We start from the raw sequence: 25,643 nt of genomic DNA on the forward strand, positions 1-25,643 counted from the left end.
GTTCCATTCTTGTTTCACATTAACCAATATTTAAGTTAATTTCACGAACTTGTTTGGAAAGACTTTATTCTCTGTATTTAAGGGTATCTCTAAACACTAGCTTCTTTAGCATCACCCAAGTGTTTATCAAATAAATATAGATTCCAAGACTGCACCCCAGGCATACCATTTCCCCATCGTAGGGGCTTAGGGGAAACCTTTTAAAAGAAGTGCCCCAGATTTTCTGAATTGTAACAAACCTGGGAACCAATGCTTAGCTGAGTGTAGCCTTTAAGAATCACTCCACAGTTAAACCAGTCTCTACTATTTAAACCTCTTTTGGTTAAATATGTTCATTTGGAGGACTTTTTATACAAGAGAATAAAAATTGTTATTTTCACCAAATTCACTTTAAAATCACTGTGTAAATCATGTGTTCGTAATCTCAATTATTACAGGTAACAGTTATATGGCTACATGGACTTCTCTGACATACAACACTTTCTGAACTAGAGAAAAACTATTTGAAACACTTAAGCAGAGCAGGTGTAGATTTCTCCTTAGTTGTGAGTTTTCCCTTTCGACCTATCATTAACCTTGTCCCAAGCTTGAGATTTGAATGGCAGGAAAGATGGGGTGTTGGTTATCCATGGTTCTAGCACTTTCTACCACTTACCTTTCAGTATTGTGGGTAAGAATAAGACTACACAAATGATTTCAGGGGTACTACTGGCTCAAGCATATGTTTGGCACCAGAATATCAAAATATATACCTTAATTTTTTTATCATAAATTACTAAATTAAGATAAATTTTTACCCCTGGAGAGCACAAGTTAGGAAAAGAAGGAGAAAGAAAATAAGCTAGTACCCCCCACCCCCATTATTGGCTCATGGAATATAAACTAAAAGTACAGCATAAGAACATTTTAGGATCAACGTACAGGAGTGGATGGGTCCTGATATGAGTCATTTCCCTTGGCAGGGTGGGTGGTTACTGCTGGCAATGATCTCAGAGTAGACTGCTCACAGCCCAGGCACAATGCAAAGCTGACTTAATACAGAACATAGGTAACAAATGGGGACAGAAAGCAGCCTTTCAAAGTTTTGCTCCTAATCACAGGGACTGGGTCTTCTCATGCTGTATTTGTAACATCTGTAAGGTACCCAATAAAAGTCTACTGAATGAAGTTGAATATGGGAGCTCCCAGGAGAGCTCACCTCCCTGTGCCTGAGGTGAGAAGAAAGTATCAGTAGTTCTGGGACTCTGCTCCTGCTTCCAATATTCATCCAACAACTTTTGCTTTCTTTTATGTGTCAGTTTAGTTCATGTTCATATCATTTTATTGAGAATCTAGTCATTATCTAGGCACTTGAGATACAAAGATGAAAAATACAGTTTCTGTCCCCAAAACAAACATCACCAAAAGTCTCCAATATAACTTTATGCATACCATGCCGGAGTGATACACAAAGTACTTTGGATGCGTACAGAAGGGCCACTAAGCCAACTTGAGATTTTTGGGAAATTATTTGGAAATGATGGCAAAGAGAAGTGAGTTATGGAATTGATCTGGAAAAGATAGGAGCTGGACCCATGTAAGGCATCTCTAGGACATAGGTCTATGCAGGGCACAGGGTGGAAATCTGACCCTGTGCAATCTAGGTGAGGAACACTCAAGCTAGTGCAGGTGACAAATGATGAGGGCTCAAGTCACCAGTAATAAAAATGGGAAGGTGGATCTCAGAAAAATTTAGAAGGCAAAACTGGTAGACCTTAGTAGTTGGCTGGATATTGGGAGGAGAGTGGGGATATCTCAGGATGTCTTATGATTCTGCCTTACAGAGATGGGAAATACTTGAGGACAAGAGAGAGATTTAAGGCCCAGACAAGAAGGCATATTAGATGAACCGCATGCAAGGTGCCTAAGGGCTACAAAAACAAGGAACTGGATACAAAGGTCTAAAGTTCCAAATAGATGTCAGGGCTTCAGGTACACATTTGGAGATTTTAAGTAAAAAAAAAATCATGAGAGAGGAGGAGTTCATTCAAAGAAATTTAGAATGAGAAGAACAGTGGGCAAAGGGGCAACATCTCAGTTTTCAGGAAAGTAGCTATAGGGTGAGAGGTCACGTACCTGCCTGCAAGGGTAATGAGATTCTCTTGGTCAGTGTTGGAGGTGGTTTCGGTCTATACTTGCTAGTGAGCAAGTATAGACCTCATTGGCGCCCCAGGCACCCTCGAGCTGCCAGGACGTGGTCTGGACCACCTAGGCTGAGTCTCAGCTTTATTTGTGCGACCACTGGTTTCAGTCTCTTGACTTCCTAGATGTGGGCAGAATTGCAGGAGCCCGGGCTTCCCTGAAAAACACAGGGAAAGACACATGGTGAAATACAGTGTTTTGTAAACTTTTTCTTTTTAATCAGTGGGATCACTGATTCAAATGAACTCTGATAGATGAGAGATACCCCAGGGCTGTTGTAATTAAAGCCAAGTGTTTGTCCCAGAACAATGCTTTCTCAGATCTGCCCTCTGGTCCCTGAAGCAGCCCCTTAGTCATCTCCTCAGAACCGTTGTAAGATAAACAGCAAGCCCTTTCTGGAAACACGGGTTTAAACCCCGATTCTGTGGCTCAAAGGTTATTTGTCTTTGGACTGATTGCTCAGTTTTTGTGATTCTTATATTCCTCAGCTATAAAATATAATTACTTCGTGGGCTTGTTAGCATCAGATGAGATAATGTGTCAATGCAAAGCTCAAAGGTCAAAGTAGTCTCAATAAATGTCACTTTTCTTCCTTGCACCATGTCTAGGCCCCAGTGGACAATTTATGGAATCAAAATAAAATCATTGAGTCTTAGAATGGAAAAGGGTTGAGAGTTTTCTAGTCCAACCTCCCCAGGGAGTTCCTGCCAAAATGTCCACATCAGATGGTCCTTTAGTAACTGCCTGGAAAGTGCACAGACAGTGGGAGATTTGTGCGTACGTGCGATAGATTCTGTTTTACTGCTGTATGCCTCAGACTGAGTCCAATATTTGACCCATTATTCTAAATTTTATTTTTCAGAACAATACACGCAGCCATTCAGGTTTTAAAGCCAGATTATCAAACATTGTATAAGTTGTGATCCTGTTTTGTTTAAAAGTTATATAAACATACATATGTATGAATATGTTTACAGACCATCTGTAGGATTTATATAAAAATTTAATAGTGGCTGTATATTGTATTACAGAAACAGTTTTTCTTGATAAGAAATTCTATATTAGGTGCGCCTGGGTGGCTCAGTCAGTTAAGCGTTTGACTGTGGCTTAGGTCATGATCTCACAGTCTATGAGTTTGAGCCCTGTGTTGGGCTCTCTACTGACAGCTCAGAGCCTGGAGCCTGCTTCGAATTCTGTGTCTCCCCTTTTCTCTGCTCCTCCCCTGCTCCCATTCTGTCTCTCTTTCTCTCAAAAAGAAATAAACATTAAAAAATAATTTTTAAAAATCTGTATTAAATGCTTTTTCCCCTCTCAATTAGCATGTGCTTTCAAAGATATGATTTTTTTACCTTTTTTTTTACCTCTGGTCTTGAGCCTCTTAACTATGCTTAAGGACAGATAGAGGAGATGCTATCTCCATTCTTCACCAGCATGTGAGTGTGTGCACATATACACACCCACACACGCGCGCGCGCGCGCACACACACACACACACACACACACACACACACTCCTGGAATCAGAGGGATGGAATGATTTTCTGGGAGTGATTTTCTAAGGTTTATTGGGAATGGTGGAATAAGAATTAACCTCAGATTTTCCCTTTTTCTTCCCACTGCACCTTTTATGTTTGTTTTTGTCTCTTTTTAGTCTAAATGTTCCACTTACCTCAGCTCTGTCACTTTTGACATAAACCTCAGACTTCCTATCATTCAAGTCATTCTTTTCTGAATGCATTCTTGACTGTTAAAATCCTAATTAACATGAGGTGTATAGGAGTGTGTGTAATATTCAGGTGTAATCTGAAAAACACATAAAGGAATGTATTACCTTCCTTGATTAGGACATTATTAAACCAAGATATAACACTTTTATTAAATATGTATGCATTTCAGCTAATTTTAAAATAATATTTTATATTTCCATTATAAGTATAATATATGTTCACTATGGGACATTTCATAAGTAGAGAGAAAGAATTTTAAAAAGTCACTCCTATAACACCCATAGTTTCTCTAAGCAAAAATAAGTCCTCTAAATATTTTATGTCTCATCCTACCAGAAAGAAAACTCTTTGGGGGCAGGAGTTTTATTTCTTGTGTTCAGCACTCATTTTGTGCCTAGATTAGTACCTGGACTATATTAATGGGCATGTATTCAAACTTTGTTGAAGCAGGGAATAAAATATTTATGTATATACATTTATATTTTTGAGTACATAATAGAATCAGTAAAAGTTTGTATCTTCATTTTTTTAGTTCATATTAGGTTGTTGAAAGCATTTGAATTTTTTGAAAATGTTTATTTATTTTGAGAGAGAGAGACAACAAGCAGGGGAGGGGCAGAGAGAGAGGGAGAGAGAACCCCAAGCAGGCTCCTCTCTGTCAGTGCAGAGCCCATCACAGAGTCAGATTCAGAGCCCGAGGCAGGGCTCCGTCTCATGAACTGTGAAATCATGACCTGAGCTGAAAGCAAGAGTCCGATGCTTAACTGACCGGGCCGGCCATGTGCCCCGCATTTCTGTGTTATAATAAATTCTTCCTAACTACCATCATGATTGCATAATGCTCTGTGGAGTGTATATGCTGACTTTTGAGAGGCCACTTAAGTGCTTTTCATGTTTTGTTGCAATGACCAATAATGCTGTTGCAAACATCTCTTTGTACGTGTTTTCGTAATTTTTGAGAAATATCTTGCGTAGGCCTTTCCAAAGTGAAATTCTTGATTCGAAGATGTGAAGGGTTCAAAATAAACACTCTTCTCCCCTTCTCTCTCTGTTATTTAGAATTTGAGTACATGTTGAATGTGTGGTCAACCACTGTCATCGAACTTACAATTTTTTTTCACTTCAAAATCTCCATAGACACCAATTCATGCATTTTAGGTGTGTTTTCAGGCAGGTATGAATCCACGTGACTGCAAAGTCCGTGGCTACCTTTCTTCGCACTGCCTGGTGCCAACCACTTATTTCTTCCTGGTCAGTTGAGTGGTGGGCACACTTGTTGCCTCCACCTTCTGAGAGATGAAATTGTCAGCAAGACAAGTCAAGACTCTGTCTGATGCTCAGCTTTTTAGTATAATGAGATTTCTAGCAGATGTCTTTATAGTGGAAGTGCCCCCATTACTGTTATATCTTTTCTCTGTGACAGATTTTTAATCTGTGTTAGGAAAAGTGATGTCCATATCTTTTATCAGACTGGGCAGTCTTAATTTTCTCTTTTTTCAGATGGTTTCATCTTTCCCTGCCCATAGATATCTGTATAGAAGCTATCTTGTTAAAAACAAACACACAAACAAACATAAACATTTTCTATAAAAACAAGGACATAGTGCCTGTTTAGGCCTAATTTTACAGGTTGTGCACATCAACTGTAGAAAGCCTAGAAAATGATACAAAGTATAAAGAAGAAAGTGCGAAAAAACCCATAATCCCGCAATTTTATAGGATAGTACTTGCTAATATTTTGCCATAATTTTTCTAGATTTGCTTCTGTGTATGAGTACGTGTGTGTTAGATGTAACTGGAAGAGACTATAAATTTAACTCTTATCCTGAGATTATATTTAACATATTATAAGCATTTTCTTTTTTCTTTTTTTTAAAGTTTATTTATTTGTTTTTGAGACAGACAGAGAGTGGGAGCAGAGTAGAGGGCAGAGAGACGGGGAGAGAGAGAGAATCCCAAGCAGGCTCTGCACTGACAGTGCAGAGCCCAACTCTGGGCTAGAATTCACTGTGAGATCATGACCTGAGCCAAAATCAAGGGTCAGATGCTTAACTAACCAAGCCACCCACACACCCCAGCATTTTCTTTTGGCTTTAAAAACTTAAAAAAAAAAAGTTAGCTTAATGATTATGTAAGTGTTATCTTGGAAGCAGGCTATAGCTAATTTAATCATGTTCCTGTATTTTTCATGTTTCCATTTGTCTCTGATAAAGATAACACCTCCACGAGCATCCTAGTAAATAAATATTCACATATACACTTGTGGTGACTTCCCCCAGAGAGATTCCTCCATGTGGGTTTGCCTGGAGAATGTGCCATGATCGCTTCAGGCTGTGTTCAGTGGATCCTGTGTTCCTACCCCTTTGCCAACACTCAGCTTGTGTAATCTTTGCTCGTTTTATAGGTGAGATCGAAGGCGTACCGTTTTAATAGTCACTACACTATTTGTGAGGATGAATTCTCTCATCTTTTGGCCCATTTTTCTTCTTTCTTAACTTGAGATTCATTATCTTTACTGTGCTTGTTCTCCCCATGTAGGAACTTGCTATATCCTTCCGTTATTTATAGCTTTTTTGAATAAATTGATAGTTTTTAAGTTGATCTTTATCTTATCCCGTTAATTCATGCCTGGTGTTAAAAGTCCAATTGTATTATAAGGTTGATCACCAAAAGCAGCAGTCCTCAGCTCACTCACACCCAGAGTCAATTCCCCTTTATCAGAGGCATCCATGTTCACATCTCATAGCTCTGTCATCTGTTTTCTTCCATTTTTCTGAATAATATGCTAAGACAGCTATTTAAAATATTTAAAATTCAGACATTATTGACTTGCCATTATGAGGTTAGCTATCTTCTACACTCCCCACCAATGCATATTTGTTCTCCATCCCACCTCTCAAATATACCACGGTTTGGGCTAGAATCAGTACATGTTTTCACTAGTATGGCTATATACATATTGCTCATAGTTGATTATGTTCTTGTACAAGTTACATTTTCCTGTTTGTTTGTTTTTTGCTTGTTTAGGTTCACGTTGTGCATCACTAACTTGTTCTCAAATCATCTGGAGCTACCGAACTGTTGTCTATATGATCAAACATACCCGGTAATTGTTTATCTCCGTTCTCTTGGTGGCGTCCTTTGAGGGACCTCCTGGTCTCATGCTCCAATCAGAAGTATTCATTCTCTGGTCCTGCTACATGTCTGTCACCCAGAGGTCCTTTTGTCCCTCTCTTGCCTGGAATTCCATCTTTCTTTCTTGATTTACCTCCTTCAGCAGTTTCCAAGAGGCCAGTGTATAGGATATGAATTTTTTGTGATCATCTATACTGTTGAATTCACTCATATTTCAGAATTGTTTTTTTTAAGTTTATTTATTTCTGAAAGAGAGAGAAAGAAAAAGAGAGAGAGAGAGACAAAGTATGAGCAGGGGAGGGGCAGAGAGAGGGAAATACAGAATATGAAGCAGGCTCCAGGCACAGAGCCCTATGCGGGGCTTGAACTCACAAACTGTAAGGTCATTGCCTGAGATGAAGTCTGTTGCTTAACTGACTGATACATCCAGGTGCCCCAAGAATTGTTTGTTGTTCTTTTTCTTTATTTTTTTTAATGTTTATTATTTGAGAGAGAGACAGAGAGCAAGCAGGGAAGGGGCAGAGAGAGAGGGAGACACGGAATCGGAAACAGGCTCCAGGCTCTGAGCTGCCTGCACAGAGCCTGACGCAGGGCTCAAACCCACAGACCGTGAGATCATGACTTGAGCCGAAGTCGGCAGCCCAACCGACTGAGCCACCCAGGAGCCCCGTTTGTTTTTTTAATATAATGCTCTATTGGAAATTACATACCCTCAGAATTGGAAAAAAAAAAAAAAGACCCCATTGTGATCCAGGATTGCTACTGAGAAATCTGTCATGTTTCTATTCCTATTTTTTATATTTGACCTGCATTTTTCCTCTGCAGGTAAGTTCTAAAATCTATACTTTACTCCCAGTGTTCTCATATTTCATCCTTTATTTTTGGTATGGTAAATCAGCCACTCCTTCAGTGGTTCCTGGAATTCTGTGTCTTTAACAACTCCAGAAAGTAAATGTCCTATGTTCTTCCAGGTGGGAAGGACCAGTCATCTCTCCAAGGACCACTTGGTGGTGGTTGTGGGCGCAGGTGGGGGGGGGATGCTGATTTCTTCTGAATTTTATTCATTTGTTTGTTGATTCTTTCACTTATTTGTTCAGTCATTCATTTTTGTGTTCAACAAACACATAAGTATTGGCAATGTGGCAAGCAGAACCTGGCAATGCAGATACAGAGACACATGTTTTCTGCACTTGTGGAGTTTATAGTCAGTCTGGTTCCTTTTACTTTAAAAAAAATGTTTATTTATTTTGAGAGAAAGGGGAGAGGGAGGGGCAGAGAGAGAGGGAGAGAGAGAATCCCAAACAGGCTCTGTGCTGAGCCCTGACGTGGGACTCGATCTCATGATCCATAAAATCATGACCTGAGCCAAAATCAAGAGATGGACACTTCAATGACTGAGCCACCCAGGCTCTGCTCCTTTTATTAGCATTCTGATTATGTTTTTCTGTGCTATTACTCAACGATTGCATCCTAATATATGCCTACGTTTTGATATTCGTTTTAACTTTACTCCAACCACTTGGTGCATCTTACTTTTTTCCATAACCTGATTTAACATTTATCGGTAGCACACTGTGCACATTCAGTGCTTGGGATCAGGGATACACAGGGGAGCGAGGATGAAATCTCTGCCTATATATTGCTCTTTGGTTCTCTGTGTTTGCCTCTCCTGTGCGTCAGAGGCCGAGAGAACTCTGCAAGAGATTTCCTTTCCTCCAGGGCCGCTGAAAGTGAGCAAAGAGCAAATCTCTTCTTCTCTTAGATTCATAATCTTTGATGGGATTTTATTAACTCAGCCCTCTCCGATCCCAGGATCCACCTGAGGGGGTCCTTTATTCCTCATCCTTCCCTGACCAGGTGCATATGGAGTGTGTTAGTGGTGCTCAGAAGGTGGGAAGAAGGATGGATGCCACCATAAACATAAAAATCTCCTTAGTGCTGAAGCAACTTAAGAAGGCAGACATTTGATAACTTAGCTCTCTATTCTCCCTTGAGATAACACAGGTCAGGTTCAACCATGACCATGGGCAGTGTCCCAGGGCAAAAGTCATTGTCAATATCATTAATCAATGACATTCCATTTTTCTCTTTCAATCACTCTCTCCATTTTTTGGCAGTAGAATTGAAACATGTTTGTCAATTACTTTACCAGCTCTGACCTTTGCAATTAAAACAGCACTACAAAACTTTCTCTGATTCTTGCATTTTCATTCTTTCTTACATGCATAGAAGTTTTGGGGATTCTTGAATTCTTCTTGCCTACCAAAATTTAGAATGTTTTCTCAGAGAATTCTTTTGCATATGTGTTTCAAAGGCCATCTGAGTTAGGATGACCTCATACCACAATTTGTGATCATCTCCAAACCAAAGACCTGAGACAGAATATATTCATTCTCATCACAGTTCATACAATACACATTTAAAATAATTTATTTATATCTGCCAACATTTTTGTTTCTTGTAGAGTGTTTATTTTTTATAGGGTTAACAGTTCAGAAAATTTTTAATTTCACCCTCTTATGTAAATGAATGACATAATTGATTAAATCATATTCAGCATCAACACTCATATTTTCAACTATTTTCAACTTTAGTCTTTTAAAATCCCTTCTTTCATCATGGATCTACAATGGGTTCATCAAAAAATAACAAAAATGCCAAAGAGAACACAAGTAAATTCCAGTTCACAGTTGTGAGTGCTGATACATACTTTGCATATTAAACCAGTGCCAACATTTTTTAAATCCTTTTCTTTTCTTTTCTTTTCTTTTCTTTTCTTTTCTTTTCTTTTCTTAGAGATAGAGAGAGAGCACAAGCAGAGGAGAGAGAGAGAGAGAGAGAGAGAGAGAGAGAGAGAAAGGGAGAGAGAGAATTCCAAGCAGGCTCCATGCTGCCAGCACAGAGCCTGGCATGGGGCTCAAACTCACAAACCAGGAGATCTTGACCTGAGCCAGAATCAAGAGTCAGATACTTAACCAACTGAGCCACCCAGGTGTCCCAAGCCATTGCCAACTTTTGATAGTAACATCTCCATAGAGATTTTGTGTGTGTGTGTGTGTGTCATTTTTTTATTTTTGAAAGACCACACCTGTGTGAGCAGGGGTAGGGACAGGAGAGGGGGCAGAGGAACCAAAGTAGGCTTCGCACCGACAGCACAAAGCCCAATGTGGGGCTTGAACTAAAGAGCCAGAGGAGACGCTCAACCATCTGAGCCACCCAGTGCCCTATAGTGTGTCTTTCTTGACAGGACTGGGGATCACTTACGGGAGCTTTAAAAAAAAAAAAATCTACACCCAATGTGAGAGTTTATCTCAGGATGAGTTCAAGTCACAAACTCCATAGAGTTTGTAAGTTTGTAAACAAGGAGATGCTTTTTGCAACCTTGAATTTAGTTTAAGACATGTTTTTAAAAATGGACTTTATGTACCAGTTAAAGAATTTTATATAATGTGAACTAGAATTAGGAGAGTTGAGACAATTTCAATAAAAATTCTTTACAAATTTAAATACGACTGCTTATTTTTACTTAATCTTTTTAAAGTACCTAATTATACAATATGATAGTAATGATTCTATATGCCATAAAGTGTTAAACATCTAAAATGTTAGCATATATGTCATGATAAAACACCCTTTGAAGAGTGCAAACATAGAGAAATTACTTTTATTTTGTTTTTGCATTCCCTACAACTTCAGCCAGTTAATCTTATCCACTGCTTTAGGCAGTAGTGTTTGCCCAGAGATTCTCAAACATCAATGCTATCATTGCAACTGAACATGGTCTTATGACTACATTCGGAATCTATTTTTAAACAGTAATGTCTGTTATAGTCCTTCTTTGTAGCTCAATACATTCTCCCCACAATTAATCCATTTTCACTTTGCTGAGAAATTCCTAGATACTTAATTACTGCTTCTTTGTTGCATTTACTATTTACTCATTTACTCCAGTCATTTTAAAGAAGAAAATGTTCTCCAACGAATGAGACCTAAATGTATATTCACTATTTTGTTTCACAGACCCAATTATTATTTCACACTTCCTTCTTTGCTATGATCAATAACAAATGTTACTTTAGTAACCATTGACAAACATGGTCTTAAATGCGCCCAATATTATTTTGAGCCAATAATATTGTTTTCCATATTTTCTGTAATCCATGAAACCACTCCATGATCATGACTTGTTATACAGATCTATTTCATTACCACCTTCTTTTCGATGTGATTAAACTACCACTTTGAATTGTTTTACCGGGTTTTACATGCATTTCCAACACCCCAAACCTTCAATGGTTTGGTGATACTTAGAAATAATCATACTCTACTGATCATTTTATGCCTTTATCAACTTTTCTCAAATGGTTTCCTCAGACTGATGGTGATTTTTATTTTTATTTTTTTGACGTTCATTCATTTTTGAGAGATAGACAGAACATGCAGGGGAGGGTCAGAGAGAGAGGGAGATAAAGGATCTGAAGCAGGCTCCACACTGTTAGTGCAGAGCCCCCATGGGCCTGGAAATCACAAACCATGAGATCGTGACCTGAGCTGAGGTCAGACTCTTAACCAACTGAGCCACCCAGGCATCCCTGATGGTCACTTTTAAAATTCTGTTTGGTACCTGAATTTTCATGTTCTCCAGTTGGTTTCATTAACACTTTATAATTTTGAGAATGTTTTCTGGTTGATTATATTTGGGAAATACTGTTACATTTTAGTACCATACTATATTGGTTAGGACTCTATGGTTGAAAGTAACAGAAAACAACTTGATTCAGTTTGAGCAAAACAAAGCAATTTATTAAATGGAGATAGGATTGTCTCCCAGACCTCAAGGGTAGGAAGGGACTATAACTAGAAACTGAAATGTTGTTAAGAACCCAGATCTCTTGGCTTCACTTTTCCCCTTTTGTGATCATTCCTTCTTCTTTTCTTCTCCTTCTACACTCTGCCCTTCCTCCCCTCTCTCCTCTCATCTTTCTCTCTCTGTTGGCTTCTTCTATTTCTTTATTCACAGGGCAGAATATTGCCAAGCCACATCTCCTGAGTGTGTGTGTTCCAATTCCAATCACACGCAGGACTGCTCCCTGGTTCTCAATTCCTGCTCCAAATTACCAGAAGTACCTGACTTGTCAACTTGGATCATAGCCAGGAGGGCGGGGTCAATGTACAAATATGGCTGTTAAGCGCTCAGCCTTGGAAAATTCCAAGAAAAAGAATGGGGCATTATAGAGTGAAAACCCAAAGGGTTATAGTAATACACAGCAATATAGCAATTTATGAATCCTTGATTTAAATATTTTCTATCATATCCAAAATTTCACCATTATTTCTTCAAGTCTCCAGAAAATATTTAGGTTATGGTGATAAGTCAAAAATAAAATCAACCCTGATTTTCATTAATTTGTAGAAAAGCTATTCACTTCTTGATTTGAAAGTAAATAATTAACATAAATTAATATAATTTAAGCATTTAAAATAATGCCCTGCACATGATAAGCAACATACAAGTGTTTGCTCTTATTTTTATATTCTTATATTTATTTATTCTTTCTGTGTTTCTTATGTGCCAGAAATTATACTAAAGGTTGGGGATATAATGTTACATAAGACTATTTTTTCTATCTTCAAGTAATTCAGTTTAAAATATACCTAGAAATACGGTAATTAAGCTTTTGGCCCAAGAGATTTAAGTAATATACATCAGACTTTATAATTAATGATACGTATGTTATTTGCAATGTAAGATGGGACTGGGCATTGTAAATTAAACAAGATTTACCTTTGATGTTTCTCGTGCCATCTTTCTGCATGCTGCTTTCTCTTCAAATCCTTCTTCCCCACTCTAAATACTAATTTTGTGGCTCCAAAATTGCCATGCATGGGACTTGTCTTCTGCCTAGCCCTTTAGAATCTGAACCTTTTCAGAAAGATTTTCTCTTTCCTATAGATTTCATGTGTCATTTTCAAATTGCCTGGATAAATTGCTGGCTAAACAGTCAAAAAAATTTTTTTTAATTTTAAAGTGTTGGGGCCAGAGCACCTGGGTGACTCATTCGGTTAAGCGTCCAACTCTTGATTTTGGCTCAGGTCATGATCTCACAGTTCATGAGTTCGAGCCCCATGTCAGGCTCTGTGCTGACAGCATGGAGTCTACTTGAGATTCTCTCTTGCCCTCTCTCTCTGCCCCTTCCTCCCTCTCAAAATAAGTAAGTAAACTTTAAAAAAAAAGGTTGGGGCTCACATAGTGGGTCTGATGGGCTACGAGAAGAAGAAGAAAAAAGGTGGAAGAGTCTAAGAATAGGTGATGTCATAGAATTGAAACCAGAAGCCCAAGTGGTGAACTCGAGGGAGGAAAAACCGATGTACATCAAATCACTCACTGGATCAATGTGGCAAATTGATCACTTTTGCAAAGGAGATCCCTGGAGTAGGAGTTAGACATTCTAAACAACTGAAGTCAAGGTGAATACAGTATGAGGTAGTGGAGTGTGGTGAGCACAAAAAGGACTGAATATATGCCTGCTCAAGACTGAATTGAAATCCTCTAAATAATCTTCTGCTTCCCTGCAGAACTTTAAGGTACTTTGAAAACAAGTGGCTCTGCTACGTGAATTTAAGAATTTTTCATAAGGACAAGACGAGGCCTACACTGAAGTCCTTTAGTTAAGATGGAGGATGGGGGAGAGGGGAAAGTGGGTGATGGGCATTGAGGAGGGCACCTGTTGGGATGAGCACTGGGTGTTCATCCTATTTTAATAGCCTCCCAAAGAGTTTCATATTTTAATTCCTTAAATCCATCCTTTCTACTGCCTTCATGACATATTTATAAGATTTAAATCTGTTATATTTATAGGCACAGGAGAATGTGTGATACTATAAGTTAAAAATGATGCTACCAAAGGCTATCGACATAATAATCCCTCTTTCGGCAAATTGTATATTTTAATACGCATTTATGGAAGAAAAAGTCTAGAATGAGGAACACAAAATCAGAAATGTGAAGAATAATGATTATTGGGTATGGTGATTCAGGATGCTTGTTTGAAAATTGCTTGTCTGTATCCTTTTGTAAGAACACACTACTGGTTTAAACACCACACACATATATACCATATGTATAAATTAAATGTAATAATACAGTATGGTCTTCATTTTATTTGTTCTTCCTCTTCACTAAGATAGATCAAAACCTTCAGTCAAGACAATGTTTCATCCTGATTCTGTCCTAATTCTCTTCTGCTCTTCTGTCACTGTTGAGTGTCCCTCTGTGGCATTAGCATTGCTGACTGCTTCTTCTTAGTTCTGTCCTCAACTGCTTAAACCTCACACATTAATCACTGGATCTCTTTTATGTACTATATTCCACTTAACCAACTCCCTTTCTGCATTCAAAAATAAATGAAGTATTCAAGAGTTCATATATACAGAATGATGAAATATGTAACGTGAAATTGCATGTGTACCTTCCATTAAGCTAAAAAATAAAACATTGCAAATACAGTTTTAAGTTGTGTGTATTCTCTGAGCCCATCCCCCCAACTCACTGTGCCTCCATTCTCCTAGATCTCCTTGTTACCAACACACCGAATGCGATGTTTATTTATGCACTGTTCTTTATGTCATAGCTAGATTGTATGTGTCCCCAGATGAAAAGATGGTATTATTTAGCTTCATTGATAACTGGTAGCAGTTATCTAATTTTATGCAACTTGCTTTTCTTCCTCAACATTTTTCTTGTTAGATTAATTCCAGCTGATACCCATAGTGTAATAATAGTGTGATTAGACAATAGAAATATTATTCACTTTTGCATGATATTTAAACATACTGCATTTGGTTCACCTGTTCTCCCCTTGATAGGCTTTTAGGTTGCTTCTAATTTTTTACTTTTATAAATAATAGCACAGGAAACATTCTTGTAGCTATCTCCTTGTATTCACTTGTAAGAGTTTCTCTAGAGTACATCCCAAAGAATGGAATTTCTGGGTTGTGGGGTGTATGTACCTTCAACTCTCCCCATCTTGTCAAATATCTCTCCAGAGTGTTTATACCTATTTACATTCTTACAGCATAGAAGAGTTCCTGTTCTTCTTGTCAGATTGTTTGCCGATGTGATGGGTGTGAAATGGTGTCTCACTGAGGTTCAGTTTTGTATTTTCCTCATACTGAGCTTCCTTTCATATATTTATTTGGGTTTCTGCTTATATCTGTTTTCTTATTTATATGCTGTTAACACATATTACTTTTTTTAATGAAAATAACAGTACAGGAAAAAATGCAAATAGAATAATGTAAACTTTCTCCACCGCCCCCAAGCCCAGGAGCCTTATCAGATCAGCCGACCTTCCCTGACCTGTGCTCTTCCTGGCTTTAATTTGGGCCTCTGTTTATGCATTTCCCTCCGCTTGATTGAACTCCAAAAACTCTTTCAAAGTGTGCCTTCTTGGTGCTCCTGTAGAACTGCTCTGTTAGTGTATGAGGCACATTATAGTAAAATGAGTTACTTTCAGGATTATTCCATCCTTGCCTTTCCCACCTCCCAGGAGTGGACTTTACTCTCCTGGCTGCAGGGGTCAAATATAACTGGTTTTTGCTTTCCCAAAGCTCAATCCATGGCATTGAATATGAGTTAACTTTAACTCCATGAAGAGTTTCTAAGATCCTAGAAAAAAACATGTACCTGCCCCACAGTTGTTCTTTGGTGGCCCAGCAAGGAATGTGTGAATAGTTGCCATTTAGTGATGCTACTGAAAGGGTAATGCTGAGTAGTTAAACTATTCATAGAACTAAGATTGTTCTAGGACAGTGGTCCTCAGACCCGGCTACATATTCAAATCACCTGGGAGCTTAAAAAACACTAGTGTCTGAGTTCTACCTCCAGAGATTCACATGTAACTGGTCACACATGCACCCTTGGAATTGGGAGTTTCAAAAGATTCCCAGCCAATTCTAATATGACCACAGTTTAAAACAAAACAAAACAAAACAAAACAAAACAAAACAAAACAAAACAAACAAACAAAAAAACCCAGCAGTTGTTCTCAGGGCACAGGATGAGAATTGGCTACAGGAGAGGCTATCTGTAGCTGCAATCCCAAGGAACTGATCCTACTGCAGAAGAGGGAAATGCCTCAGAGTGGTTGCAGCCGTGACCCATCAGGGGAAGCAGACGAATCCCTTAGGAGATCCACCCCATCAAGGGGAATTGTTGCCACTAGGTGGCCATATTTTATTCAGGTATCACCTGAGGTTGCCGCCATGAACATAAAACTGGGGAGACCAATGCACCAAAGTTTCTTTTCCTCCTTTCTATTCCAGGGAATGACACATAGCAAAGAGGAAAGTCTAGAAATCACATGCTTCTCTGGTGGTGGCTGATCCTGAAATTTGGGGACTATCTGGAAAGGTGTTTGAAACAGTTAAAAAGAACTTAAATCATAAGTCAACCTTTAGCAGTCCATGGAAGAGGATGATTTTGGGGAAAACAAAGCACATTTAGAGCAGATTCAATTTAAATTCTAACACAATTCTTCAATAAATGTATCTGGTAGTTTACCTATGGTTTATGACAAAATTATTTTCAAATACTTGGCTATAGGACCCAGTTTTAAGAACAGTAAAGTTAAACATGAAATATTCCTTTCTCCAATATCTCTAGGCCATGTGGTAATTTTCTCCTTGCCTTCACCTGTGTCTTCACATAACAGATGGAAGGGGGACAGGGGTATGCTATATGATGAGTAAAGTAGCACTTTATGTTCTGGTTATATATTGCTGAATAACCACTCCAAAACTGGAATGGCTTGAAACCGCAGTTTATTATTTTCTCTCATGGTTCTATGAGTTATTGAGCTTACCTGGGTGGTTCTCATTTGGTGTCTCCTGGTTTTCAGTCAGTTTGAAGCTGGGGCTGGCGTCTCTGAAGGCTGTATAGGGCTGGATGTTCAGATGGCTCACTCACATGCTGGCAAATGCTGCTGGCCATCAGCAGGGAGCTCAGCTGGGGCTGATAATAAAAATGCCAACACATGGCCTCTCCATGTGACTTAGTCTTCTCACAGCGTGGCAGCTGAGTTCCAAGAGGGAGTATCCTAACGCTGAGTGCACCATGAGGCTGGGATCGGAAGCTGCCAGTACTTTTCAGACTTGGATTTGGAGTTCTCAGAATGTCATTTTTACCTCATTTTATTGGTCAGAACCATTACATTGTCCACTCGGGTTCAAGAGTAAATAGACATCCCCCTTGATGGGAGAAAGGCAAGGTCACGCCCCAAGCAGGCAATTGACCATCTTGAGAAACATACTCTATCACACAATAGCTCTGTTTGTAAATTTTTATTTCAGTTAATAACTTGACCAAATAAATGTCATAGAATTATGGAAGAGTTCAATACAAATGGTGAAATTCAATAAGTTATTATTAAGACAGTATGAGTTGTAATGTGATGAGTTGCCTTCATGTTGTTATAAAATCGGGAACAGTAATTCTTAAGCTTCAGAATTATATCTTGGGGTCGGTTTTTATAAGTGAATCTCAAATAGATATTTCTTTTATTTACTGAACTAAACTAGAAATTAATTTCTTTTCAGCAACATTATTTTAAAAGCTATGTTTATTAGCTTTTAAATGTTCAGTACAATATTTGACACATTATGGTGACTGCATTATCTTTCTATGTGGGAATTGGGAAATTTGAAATGTTTGGTGGGAAATTCAATTTACTGCAAATATACTATTTTTAAAGATGAACCAGTAATTATAACTGATTTATCTTCGGGTCTTTAGACTCTTATAAAGTGAAATTATGGAATGGCCTCAAATGTATCTTTTTTGGATGAAATATATATACACACATACATTTTTGGAGATATGTCTTCTTGGTATGTAAGAACAAATTTGTTGGATTTATTAGGCCAATAATTGCACCATGTAGTCAACTTACTAGTGCTCTGGTATTTTATAATTGATGGGAAGCTACAAAATCCCCACATAACTTTATGTTGTGATAAGGCTGCAAAATGAAATATGTAATTGTTCAATGGACATTCCTACTTGCCACATTTTTCTGTCAAAAGAAAAAATAATGTAACTAAACTTTATACTCTTTTTCCCACACATCTCTATTTTGTTGATCCTCATGAGCTGAAGACATTTTTGTTAGTATATGAGGGGATGGGAATAGCATTTTGGCTATGAATATGTCAAAATAACTGTGGTTAAAAAATGGCAGTTTATGAGACAAGTGATTATTCTCTGAAGTATTTGGAATAATCTGGGAATTGGGAGTAGATAGGTCAAGAAGTCTTTTGATATATGGCAGAAATAGAGCCATACTTAAAACTAAATGTATTTATAGGGTCTAGCACTGTGGGAAGTGAGGGGCCAACCATGAAAACAATGAAATGGGAAATATCTTGACTTTCAAGATATTTTAATTTTATTACTTATTTATTTTTATATGCTTATTTATTTATTTTGAAAGAGAGAGAGAGAGAGTGTGAGTAAGAGAGTGCCCAAGCATGAGTGAGGGAAGGGCAGAGAGAGAGGAAGAGAGAGGGAATCCCAAGCAGGTGCCCGTGCTGTCAGTGCAGAGCACATCCCTGGGGCTCGAGCTCACCAACCGTGAAATCTTGACCGGAGCTGAAATCAAGAGTCAGAGGCTCAACTGACTGAGCCACCCAGACGCCCCCAAATTTTACTTTTAATTAACCCTCTTTTACTCAACTGATTTCTCATTTCTTCTTCCAGCATAAATAAGCTTCAAACCATTGTGAAGAGCTTCCGTTGTCATCCCTTGCATTGGATTTCCCTCGGTGGGGCACCCGTGTGAGTACCTGAAAGCAATATGCCACACAGATGCATATTCAGAGGTGTCATTCCTACAGAAGAGAGAAAAGCAAACTTTCAGAAGAGAGAAAAGCAAATTATTTTCAGAAGAGAGAAAAGCAAACTTAGTAACAGGCAACATCCAAATAGGTGATAAGAAAAAAATCATCAAATTAAAAGTTTGGCAGAGAAGAACATTTCCCAATCAATTTAAATGGGGCTGAGTTAGAAAACTATTTATGTTTTTAAAACATTTCTAACTTTCTGGGGCGCCTGGGTGGCTCAGTCAATTAAGTGTCTGACTTCAGCTCAGGTCATGATCCTGTGGTCCGTGAGTTTGAGCCCTGCATTGGGCTCTGTGTTGACAGCTCAGAGCCTGGAGCCTGCTTCGGATTCTGTGGCCCCTCTCTCTCTGCCCTTCTCTCATTCATGCTCTGTCTCTCTCAAAAATAAATGAACATTTAAATTTTTTTTAAATTTCTAACTTTTTGAGATTATCAAAGTGAATTTTGTTCCTTAGTGTATTCAAGAGTATGTAAATACATTAAAATTTTAAAATTATTATTGGTTTTAATAATAGCTTTCTTGAGATATAGCTTACAAACCATAGAATTCACCTATTTAATATTTACAATTAAATGATTTTTGACATATTCACAATGGTGTGCAACCTTCACTACCACCAATTTTAAAACATTTTCATCACCCTTTCTCCCAAAACTCATACCTATTAGCAGTCACTCCCTTCTCCTGGATCTTCTCGCCCAGCCCCAGGCTGGGATTTGTCTATTATGGACATTTCCTACAACTAGAGTCATACAACATGATCTTTCGTGATTGGCTTCTTTCCTGCAGCATAAATAACATTTCCAAGGTTCTTCTATGTTGAAAGATGTATCAGAACTTCATTCCTCTTTATTGTGAAAAAGTAGTTTATTGTAGAGATATACCACATTTTATCATTTCGTGAGTTGATGCACATTTTGGTTCTTTCTAGTTTTTGGCTATCATGAATAATGCTGCGATGTACATTCATGTACAAACTTTTGTATGACATATGTTTTCACTTCTCTTAGGTATGGAATTGCTAGGTCATATGTAATTATGTTAATCCTGTGTTATTGCTATCATAGTTGGTAATAGGATAGAAAAAAGTTCAAAGTTGGGAACCTGTATAAGGTGGGTGGAAATACTTCTAGTGTCAATGATACCTGTAAACGCACAAATGGTTGCACACACGGTGATAGATAAAGAGACAGAGCTCATGATATGGGAAGGGAAATTCTGGAACTGAAATTATTTCTGCTGGGTAAATCTTAACCTCAGCATCAGTAGACAGAGGTTTTTTGATTTATTTATTTTTTTAAAATTTTATTTCCTTTAGGAGCACAGGAAAAGTTTAAGGCCTGTATGTCCACATAAGCATAGGGAAAATGTCAAGGCTCATTTTAAAAAGCAATTAAGTTCACTCATTTATTCATTCATTCACTCATCTATATATTCATGAGCACCTATTGTATGGCAAGTCCTTTTTTAGGTGATTGGGAGACATCACTGAGCACGGCGGACAAGAATGCCTGCCCGTGTGGAGCTTACTTACATCCTAGCAGGGACTGCAAATAGGTGTTATGCATGCATCCTTCCAAAATGGTGGCTTGGACAAACAACATAGTTTATGCAAATCAGTAAAAACAAACAAACACCTTTAATCAAATATTCAGCTGTATATTAAATTAAAATTAAAAGTGTGCCATTCATATGATGTTTCCTTGCTCTTCTATTCCATTTCTCAGGATGTTTGCTTCTTTATATTTTATGTGCCTTAATAAGTGTGAACCATTATTCCTTGATTCTAGGAAGTCACGAGTTATAAAATATACCATTCAAATACTAATTACTTTAGCCAGAAATAATTCAATAAAAGAGACAGGACCAGAGTAAATGTCCACACTTATCCCAAGACACACTTCAAGGGAAAAATGCACTTAGAATTTAATAAATGGTATATGTGTAACCTGAAAACACTGATGTTCTTCACCTTTATTCTATATAGTATAGGAAAGGCTGTTCCCTTGCTACAGTCATTCCAAACTCTTTCTCTATATTTCATTGTTGATTACCTCAAGCAATCTCAGCCTCCCATCTGTTAGTAAAGATGTAGTTAAAGCTTACTGGCCACTTTCTAATGGAAGCAATGGCTTTCCAATTGTCACGTTAGGCTGGCAGCTAGGGTCTATTGACTTCCTCTAGAAATCACTTTTTTTTAATCTCATTGGTTTTCTGGGGCTCAGTGTCCTAATGTGCTATCTCTTAGAAGTCTAGGGGGGCAGTTATTACTACTTTGTAATGTAGTTTAAGAATCTCCTTTGATTCAACTTTATTATATTGAGGCCTAGAAAAAGAAGTCTAAATTGTAGTCTGCTTTTAAAGTATGAATTTTCCTAACTTCCATATACAAAGTTTTATATTTGTTTTAAAAAACAGAGAATGGAATCATGTAACTTATTCTGCTCCAATGCACATATATATGTGAATATTTTGTGTAGCAAAATATTATGATCAATTACTTTATTCATTTTACTAGGTTGTATAGTGTTTAATTGTATGAATATGTAAAACATTAAGTAATAAATACTTAGGTTGTTTCTATTTTATTATTATTATAATATTGCTACAAATAAAGACATAGGTGTGTATCTTTGTACTCTAATGTGAGTATATAAGTTGGATAAATAAACATATTTGTTTGTTAAATGAATTCCTAGAGCTGGATCTGTTCGGTCAATGAATACAGATATTTTAAATTTTGATATTTTTCGCTAAACTATTTCCCATATAACTCTGATGGCAATTCCAAAGTCCTTGGGTGGAAGTCATAGCTGATATTGCCACTTGCTTTGAAATATTTGTCAGGGACAAGACATAGGTGAAAAAACATGTTTAAATTTGCTTTCTTGGAATAGTAGTATATTGATGAAAAATCATGGTGAATGGATAACTTTGGTTTAGTGATTTGGGACATCCAAAAAAAAAAAAAAAAGCATTCTATTGGTATAGGTTCCCATGTGTCTATATCTCTAAGACTAAAGAAATGTTATTGTCATGGAGAAGTATTTGATAGAGATGGATAATATCCAAATGGTGATTTGGGGCATGCCAATAGCCATCATGAATAAAGATTGAGAGGTCACATTTTAGCCACATTCCCACTTATTGGACCTATTTCTATTGCATTTGCTGTGATTGTATACTACTACAAAACTTGTTGCTAATTCCATCTTTTTCTATTTTCAAGTAATGCTCTAAACATGCAGATAATGGCAAGAAATCAGCTTGACGGAGATGTCTGTGCTTTTGCAGTGCAGCATACGCATCAAGCTGACTGCTGAATTATTTCATGATAAGATAATTTTCCTTCAAGTCTTAATACCACAGAGGTCACGTGGTATGGTGAAATTCATGAGGGAACTGTCACTTTCAGGCTCCTAATATCAGTCACTCTTCGATCTATATTTGGTTTATGGATTCAGGAAAGTGTGATAGCAGTTATTAGCCGCTCTCGGAAAGTTCTCTTGCAAGAGAGATTTATTTCCTGATTAATGATGGAAATGATCCAGTATTAATTTCAGTTTTTGATATCAACAATTTCATGTTAACATCATTCTTGCTATGTTCACCTTTCAAATTACTGTGATCATTCTAATGATTAAAAAGCTATTATTTGATTTAGGTTCACTCTGCAATTACCAGCTGTAGCATTCCTGACATTTCTTACTAAATTTGGGTACGTGAGGTTGTACCTCAACTAACAAAAGATTATCCTATGGAAGCTTTTTTTACATGCATTTAAGTAAATTAAAGCATAGAAAACTCAGGAATTAGTATTAGTCATAAATGTTATCCTATCCAAACATAATTTCTGACAGGAGCAGTGGAATTTGCTTTATTGCTTTTTATGCATGAAATTAGGATACCTTATGCAATCTTTTATTTGTAGTCATAGGTTTCTTAACATTTATTTTACAACAACACCAACTTGCCTGTTCCATTACTCTATTTCCTAAGGTAGATTGTTAGGCTGTTCAACTTTCATAGTTCATATTATCCATTATGATTAGAACTAGAGCTTTTAATTACAGCCTAAGAAAAGTATTCTCAACCAGTTCCCACAGAATGTAGTAATCACCTTAAGGGTTCTTCCTTTTGGGGGTGCCTGGGTGACTTAGTCGGTTGAGTGACCAACTCTTGATTTTGGCCCAGATCACTGATCTCCTGGTTCATGGGATGGAACCCCACATCAGGCTCCACAGTGAGCATGGAGTCTTCTTGGGATTCTCTCTCTCTCTCTCTCTCTCTCTCTCTCTCTCTGCCCTGTCCCATGCTCTCTCTCTTTCTCAAAAAAAAAATACATAAACTTAAAATGAAAATAAAAAAGAAACAAATTCTTCCTTTTGGACATGTTCTGATGAAGTAAATCAATGAAAACAGTAAATAATTTAAAAACTAGAAAGTACCATAGAAGATTTCATAGTCCCTTTGCTTAGTAAATTCTGTAAGTGTGAGTGACAATGTTTGTGAAAACTCTTGAAGTATCTTTACTTACTGCATTTCATGTTTATATTCTATTGCCAGTCCTTTTTTTTTTTTTTTGTCAATACCCTAAATTCTTCTCCAATAAAGGATCTCTTTTCTATTGGTCATTTTGTTAGGGTGAATTCCAGTTAAAAATGATTTTTGTTTCAGAAATCTAAGGACTACAAATAATAAGACTACATTTTATGAATATCCTTGGGTCATTTGCACTTTACCAAAATTTTAATATTGGCATTTCTTTTGGATTTTCATATTCTAATATTAATTCGTTAAATAAACCATCTATAGTGAATCTTCAACATGGGAACATCTGGGTTAACTTGGATAGTTACTTTTATTACATATTGCATAATCATTGAATTGAGAATTTAGAGTTTACTTTATCAAGTTCCTTTGAGTATGAGTCTTGTGATTAGATGTCCTTAAAGAAGCAAGAAACTAGATAAGAAACTGTAACTGCATTGAAGTCAGGAGTAGAAAATATATTTTGGGTAATTTGTTATCTAAGTGTATTTCTGCATGACAGCAAATGAGCGTGTCCTCAATAATTATCCTTGGTTTTACTCAGTAGTATCAGTGCCATTGGTTGATAACCCCTGAAATATTCTCTGAATATTCCATGAGAAGTCGTTACTTGATAAGAACTGGTCTATCTATGGAGACACTATATCAAAAAACCTTCACTTAAAAAAAAACAAACAAACTTATCTCAAAGAGAATTTTCCATTCGTGAGCAGTAAAGGAAAGGTCGAACTTACACTCTGTCTTATTTGAATATACTTTTAATCCCCATATAGATTTAAAAAGAAAGTGAAAATAGCCACTTAGATCACACCATAGAGGACAATTTAGAAAAAAATGCTTATTTAGTAAAGACATTTCATATTCAGAATTCTCTTTAGAGTTGATTGATTTCTAAAGTCCAGATCCAGAAGACATTATCCATCCTCTTACATTACGCTCAGTTTATTGACTCAAAAGAATGGAATTGGAAATGATTGCAAAAGGTTCATAAACTTTAATAGATGACAAGCTGGGTTAGCTACTTAGTGTTAGAAGCAACCCTGAGAATCAGTTTCCAGCTTCTTAGTCAAGTGTTCTATTACAAATGCTGCTTTGACGCTTTCTAACCTTCCTCTCGCATAAACCTCCCTGGTTTGTTTCACACAGTCCCCTGAATCTCCCTTTGCTTTTGTGTTTTATCCATAAGCATCTATCATTAGAAAACACATTGAATATTAAATTCCTCATGATGCTACTAAGGTCATTTCTTTCCTTTTTGAAACACTTTACAAAGATTGACAATTAATATAAACTCAAATATCTTATCTTCCTTTTATTTTATGATCCTGAACTTGCTTCACATTGCTTTTTCTTTTAGGGATTTTGAAATAAATATAGGGATGTTATTTAATAACGCTGAGTATAAAATATTTCACTCTTCTCTTTTTCTTCGTAAAATATGTGTAATACAGGTAACAGCCCCACATGTATGTTTATGGTAACAGAGACTAGATTACATATAATGTATTTTTACTTAATCTCTAGAGTATACTCTGGTTTATAGATTTTCTTTTTAATTTTGCTGTTTTCTCTTGACAAGATGTCACAGATTTTGATTTATTTTAAATAAGTCTCATTTCCTTCTACCAACATTTTCACTTAGTCCATACTTTGTGCTTTTTCAGAGAAGCACTCTACCTAGAAAGCATTCCTTCTCCTTTATATAAATCCAGTGTTCTTGTCAATTGCCGCATTAACCTTTACAGAAAACATACTATCACAGACTCTTCTGGTGACTCTTTCCTCCGCTCACCCTTCCCTCAGAACCTACGCATTCAATTCATGCTCTGTTACTTTGTACAGCTGGTAATGCTGCTCTACACGTATACTTTTCATTTAGATCGTATGAACATCTTACATGGCTTCCATCTCCAACCATATTATAAACTTTTTTTGAAAGTTTATTTATTTTTGAGAGGGGGGAGGGGCAGAGAGAGAGGGAGACAGAGGATATGTAGCAGGCTGCGCCCTGATAGCAGAGAGCCCCATGTGGGGCTCAGACTCACAAACCCCAAGATCATGACCTGAGTCCAATGGAGAGCTCCTGTCCTGAGCTGAGGTTGGACACTTAACCTACTGAGCCACACAGACACTCCTAGATTTTAAACTTTA

At 37.3% G+C, this 25,643-nt stretch overlaps 1 long non-coding RNA gene across 1 annotated transcript in view; it reads right to left on the bottom strand.

Moving 5' to 3' along the window:
• LOC113604123 (uncharacterized) overlaps window positions 1-25,643 on the bottom strand; it is a 161,531-nt gene that overhangs the window by 11,785 nt on the left and 124,103 nt on the right. The window contains exon 5 of the long non-coding RNA XR_008296711.1: window positions 16,906-18,928. This is a non-coding gene — a long non-coding RNA (uncharacterized LOC113604123). The remainder of the gene's footprint in view (window positions 1-16,905; window positions 18,929-25,643) is intronic.

This window comes from Acinonyx jubatus, chromosome A2 (genome assembly GCF_027475565.1).
Source record: "Acinonyx jubatus isolate Ajub_Pintada_27869175 chromosome A2, VMU_Ajub_asm_v1.0, whole genome shotgun sequence".
Lineage (NCBI taxonomy): Eukaryota > Metazoa > Chordata > Mammalia > Carnivora > Felidae > Acinonyx > Acinonyx jubatus.